We start from the raw sequence: 6,115 nt of genomic DNA on the forward strand, positions 1-6,115 counted from the left end.
CCCTGTGCTGAGGCACAGCCCTTGTACACATATAACCCATCCTGACTCCATGTCCCTCACATGGGAACAACCTTTGGCAGCCCCTCAGTCCGGGTGTGGGACAGCTCCAGCTCCTGCCCATGCTGCCCTGTGAGAGATCCCCCTTTGCTCCCATCCATCACGGCTGCCTCGTCTCTCGTGGCCTTTCAGCAGAGGGGCTTTTGCTGGAGAAACACAGACCTGTGTGTGCTGGTGGCAGACACGGCCGCATTGTGCCACCACTAATGCTAAGTGACTGCTCCTTTGTGTGCCTGGAAGCACGGAGCCCGGTGAACGCATGGGAACAGCTCCAGCTGACAATGGGGAGCAGCCGGGAGCGACCTCAAAGCAAACATTGAGTTAAAACTCAGTGTTAACCAGGCGAGCCCTTGGGAAATCCAGCCCCCACCAACACTGTGCCTTTGTCACTGGGGGCAAAGCCCTTCTGGGCTGGGACACCAGCAGCTGGTAAAGGCGGCTTTGATGGAGATGGTGACATTCAGCCCTGGTCCTGGAGGTGCTGTGCTGGCAGCTGTGCTGGGACAGTGGTGCCACTGGCCACACAGAGGGGCAAAGGAGATTTCATTAACCTTAGTACCCAGTGTGGGAAAGAGGGACTGAGGCACTCAGGCTGGGATTTAAAGGATCCCACCAGAGAGGGGTATGCCACTGCATGGGTGCCCCTTGAGACATTCCATTAGGGTTGCACAGATACACCCTTGGCACTTCTATAAAGAAGAACCCGCACACACACACCCCAGCTCATTTCCAGCTCCCTCACAAGGGGTGATCTCTGTGATGGTTTCAGCGAGGTTGTTCCACACACATCCAGCATGGGTGGTTATCCACTGTGGCAAGGTATGCCGAGCAGCCCAGGGGTTGATGTGCAGCCTGAAGCAGCCCTGACCCCTGCATCCCACAGGACACGTGCAGAGAGCCCTCAGCACTGCTGATGTGGTTGCTCCCAGCTCAGAGCAGCACAGAGCTCGATGCTGGGAAAGGAGATGTTCTCCCAGCCAGGATTCCTACTTCCGCACAGCCACCTCCATCTCCCTGTCTACCCCCAACATGGGGTTTTGGAGAGTTCAAGCAGAGGGTCAGTGGAAGTGGGAAGGCGGGAAGTGGATGGGGTGGACCAGGGCTCTTTGAGCATCACTGGCATCAGCCAGATGTGGCTGGGCACAGTTGGTACAGCTGAAGGTGCACAAATGCACCTTGGGAATAAGGCTCCATCTCCAGGAGGGATGAGACAGCTCCAAGGGCAGCTCGTCACTGGGATGGCTTCTCAGAGGACGCTGTGGCTTCCTCGCCTTTTGCAGCCTGTAATTGAGGCGCAGCATTCACCTGGGAGCTGTGCTCTGCTGCACGTCCTGGGCTCATGCTGACGCTGCCCAGCAGCTCCTGTGGCCTTGTGCAATCCCCAGGTCACACTGGGTGACCCGGAAAGTCCTGCGCAGGCGTCAGAGGACACCAGCAGTGCTGGCTGGGGAGAGAGCAGGGCCTGATCTTCATCCTCAGGCTGTCGGCAACCACCCATCCCATCCGCTGCAGGAAGAGTGCAAAGGCACTGGAGCATCAGCCTTGGGTAACCCTACATACGGGTGGATGTGGCAGAGCAGAGGTTGTGGGGACAGACACGGCTGTGGTGGCACCATGCACATGAAGGGGACAGGCTGTCCCGACAAGGATAGCTGGCATGGCTGTGGTTCCAGCCACCAGTGTGCCACACTGCCGGCAGCATCAGGGCACTGTGAGGGGAGCATGAGGCATCCCCATGGCACCGCCTGCCACTAATGACAGGCTGCTAACTACAGAGGTCAGAAATTAAACATGCAAACAAAGCTTAAGTATTAGGTCAGTGTGAGGGAGCTGGAGGTTGGCCGTTGGCAGGACCTGTCTGAAGAGGCAACCGGCTGTCCCCAACCCACAGGGCACAAGGGCAGTGACACAGGGCTGTGGAGACAACAGGGAAAACAAAGGGATGGACATAGGGAAGAGTGGCTGGAACCTGCCTGGTGGGAAAGCACTGGGAAAGCATCCAGCTGATGGCTGCTGACCATGAGCAGTTTGTGCCCAGGCAGCCAGGAAGCCCCCAGCATCCTGGCCTGTACCAGCACCAGTGCAGCAGCAGGGCCAGGACAGGGATTGTGCCCCTGCACTGGGCACTGGTGAGGCCGCACCTCGAATCCTGTGTTCAGCTCTGGGCCCCTCACTGCAAGAGAGACACTGAGGTGCTGGAGTGGGGCCAGAGAAGGGAATGGAGCTGGTGCAGGGCCTGGAGCACACGGATGATGGGGAACGGCTGAGGGTCCTGGGGAGTTCAGTCTGGAGAAGAGAAGGCTCAGGGGGGACCCGATGGCTCCCTACAAGTGCCTGAGAGGAGGATGGAGCCAGGAGGGGCTGGGCTCTGCTCCCAAGGAACAAGGGATGGGACAAGAGGAAACGGCCTCAAGCTGCACCAGGGCAGGTTTAGATGGAGCTGAGGAACAATTCCTGCCCCAGGGGGTGCTCAGGCATTGGAACAGGCTGCCCAGGGCAGGGCTGCAGGCATCGTCCCTGCAAGTATTCACACAGCGTGGGGACGAGGCCTCAGTGCCATGGGTTAGGGGTGGCCTTGGCAGTGCTGGGGTAAGGGTTGGACTGGATGAGCTGAAAGGGCTTTTCTAAGCCAGCTGATTCCATGGTTCCATGGACAGGGAAGGGGTCTGGGGCTTTGAGGAACCCTCGGCCTGTTTCGGCCGGGAGGAGGCTTGGGAGGGGTCAGAGCGAGCCAACACGCTGAGCAGGAGCCGGGCAGAGGCCGGCGGCAGGGATCGCTCCGGGATCACTCCGGGATCGCTCCGGGGTCACACCGGGGTCACACCGGGATAACACCAGGGTCACTCCGGGGTCACACCGGGATAACACGAGGGTCACTCTGGGGTCGCTCCGGGGTCACACCGGGATAACACCGGGGTCGCTAGGGGTCACACCGGGGTCACACCGGGATAACACCAGGGTCACTCCGGGGTCACACCGGGATAACACGAGGGTCACTCTGGGGTCGCTCCGGGGTCACACCGGGATAACACCGGGGTCGCTCCGGGGTCGCTCCGGGGTCACTCCGGGGTCACACCGGTGACCACAGACCGGGCCCCGCTCCTGGCCCCGCCCCGCCCCGCCCTGCGCGTCGGCCTGCAGGCGGGCGGGGTGAAGCCTCCCCGCGCCGGCCTCCGCACCGCTCAGGTGCCATGCGCTGGGAGGACGCTCGCGTTCTTTGCCCTCCGCTCCAGTCGGTGGCCGTGCGCCGGGAGGAGCGAGCCCCGATCGAAGGGGCTCGCCCGTGTGCGGGAGGGGAAGTTCGGGGACTTGCGTGGCTGCGGCCAGGAGCACGCTGCTCCCTTCGCGGTCCCTGTGCCTCCTTTGTAGGTGGCTTTGTTCCAGAAGAGGGTTTTTTACCATCCCAGGTCAGTGATGGGAAGCTGAACGTGCGGTTTGCCTCCGTTGTCATAGAATACTCAGTAAATCAAGTGCCCAGGGCGCATCCCTATCGAATATCTTTCAGTAATTCTGTGGTTTTTTTTCTCTGACGTGGTTATCACCTCCCTCTCAGCCTAGAGAGTCCTGTTGTATTTGGTATAAACATGATGAAACTTGAACAGCCCCTTGAGTTGGACCTGAATCGCAGCAGGCGTGCCGAAGAGGAGGAACACATCTGACACAGGAGGGGGTGGGCTACTTCAGTCAAGCGACTTCCCATTAACGCATCTCTCCCTTCTGAGGGCAGAGGAGAGCTGCCCTCGCCCGCATGCAGCCTCATTGCTCTACACCAGATTGGGTTGGGACTGTTTGGTGACTCAGGGTTTCTGTGTTCTCTGAAACCATTCCTGACTTGGTGACGAGCACAGAGAGGAGAAGGGCACTTTTGGATGCCCATGGCATTTATTGCCCTGAGAGGTGGTTAAATCTGTGCAGCAGTGGTAGAAGAGCTCCTTGGATACCTAAGAGATTTTCTTTTCTCTTTTCTCCCCACCCCAAAGCAGTCCCTGGACACAGCAGAGGGCAGAGGGCCTCGTCAACGTCACTGTTTTGTTAGAAATATAACTGTAAAAGGAAGGAGCTCTCCCAGGGCAGAAGAGTGACTGAGAGACTTCTGTTTTATACTGAAATGTGATGTGTCAGCAGTGTGACTGCCCAGGCTGGTGGTGCTGGTTACCTGCACTTGTGCAGGCTGTGTCAGGTGGGGGGGCAGTGTGGGGTTTCATTACTACAGTTAGGTCTGCCCTGGAAGAGATCCTCTGCCTTGCTTGCAGACCCAGACCTGCCTGGGCTGTGTATTTGTGGTGTGTGCGTGTGGAGGCAGAGGCCACATATTCACACGTGGAGATTGGGTCCTGCATGTTATTGGGAAGTAGAGGTGAAGGGCTGTGTTCAGAGGAAGAGTTATCTGATTTCCTTTCCCTCTCTTCAGGGTAAAGCCCCCTCGTTTTATTTTGTTTTCCCTGACTCTTCAGAGGTTGCAGACATGCAAGGTAATTCTTCCTTTGGTGGAGAAGTGAAAGAACAAGAAGTACAGAGAAAGCATAAGGCTGGTGATGTTTGTGAGCTTGGTGCCACACAGAGTCTTGTCTTTAGAGACATGTCTGGCAGTAAACTACCAAAAAAGTACAGCATTAAAGTGTAATTTATTTCCTCAGCCTATCACATTTGTTTTTTGAGAAGCAGGGAATATCAGACTGCAGAAAGGAAACAGCCTTTTTACAGTCTTTCTTGACATTTGTGACCTTACAAACATAACCAAGATAAACCAGGAGCTGTGTTCAAGCAAACTGTCTTTTCACCTCTGTACTGCACTTGTCTGGGAACGAAGTGAGATGTACCCATCAGGATATGTATGTCTTCATAGGACCGTGTCCCTGTAGGCCTCTGCTGTCAGCACAGCTCAGCACCAGGCTGTGCTGCTTCCTTCTCCTGATCGGCAGTGAGCTGGAGGGATTATTTTTAACTCTCATCTTGTTAAGTGCTTACAGGAGCAGCCAAGGCCCTTGCTGCTGCTGCCTGGCGCGGGACCCCTTTTGGGACAGAGTTCTTCAGAACCATTTTCTCCTCCCTGGCACTGGTAGAACCTCAGGCGTGTAAAGGCAACAGAATTCACTCCCCTTGCAAGAAACCCGGGCTGAGTGCTTTTCCCTTTAAGTTTCTTGGTTGTTTGTCATTCTGCAGTGTCCAGAAGCATCTGAGCCCTCTGGCCGCTGCCTTCTTAGGGAATGTCGTCATCGGGTTGCTGCTAATTGCTGAGCTAACAGGGAGGCACAGGGGACCCGTGTTCTGTCATTTGTCACAAGCTCTTTGCCGTGTATGTCATAAGCTCTTGGATGAATTCATTGCTTCTGGGCAGGATGCTGTGTAATTTTCAAGGCTTAAAGGGAAACCAGGCAGCTGGGGAAGAAGCCAGTTGGGTGGCAAAGCCCTGGTGGGGGAGGCAAGGGCCTCCAGCTTCTGCCTGTGGTCAGCATCTGGTGTAGAGTCAGGATCAGTGCTGCTGGTGCTCATCAGGAGCAGAGGCTGAGGCAGGGAGAAGCGTGTCCTTCTCACAGCCTTCCTTTCTTTCTCAGTTTGCTCTGCACCCTTCTGCTCTGTGTGGATTCATCCCTCTGGCCTTCCTGGCTATGGAGCTGGGAACAGATCATTCCCATGGTCAGGCCCAGGTTGTTCTGGGACATGCACATCTCCAGCAGCTTTTCCTTCATCCCCGCAGACACTGAACCTGCATCAGGAGCTCCAGCCTCTCCAGATTTCCTTTTTAAGGTTCTTCAGTGGTAGTACTTGGGAACAAACAGAGGTCAGATGTTTTAAACTTCCCATGTTTGTGACGGGGTAAATGCTTTGAATACTAAATTCTGATGCCTTTAGTGGTGGCTGTAACTTGATTTCTGAAAAGGGACTTATTGCATCAGTACCTTTCTTCTGGTTTCCACGCTTGCACTGCAGTGCTGGCTACCTCCCAGAGGTTTATTGCCCCTCTGGATATCACATATTCACCAGGCATGTGAGCAATGGCTGTGTATAAACCATTCCTGCTTTATGTGATTAATAAAGCCAGTTCCACGAGAGGCTG

Source organism: Pezoporus wallicus, unplaced genomic scaffold, assembly GCF_028554395.1.
Source record: "Pezoporus wallicus isolate ANWC-B61680 ecotype Strahan unplaced genomic scaffold, APGP_CSIRO_Pwel_v1 contig_8723, whole genome shotgun sequence".
Classification (NCBI taxonomy): Eukaryota; Metazoa; Chordata; class Aves; order Psittaciformes; family Psittacidae; genus Pezoporus; species Pezoporus wallicus.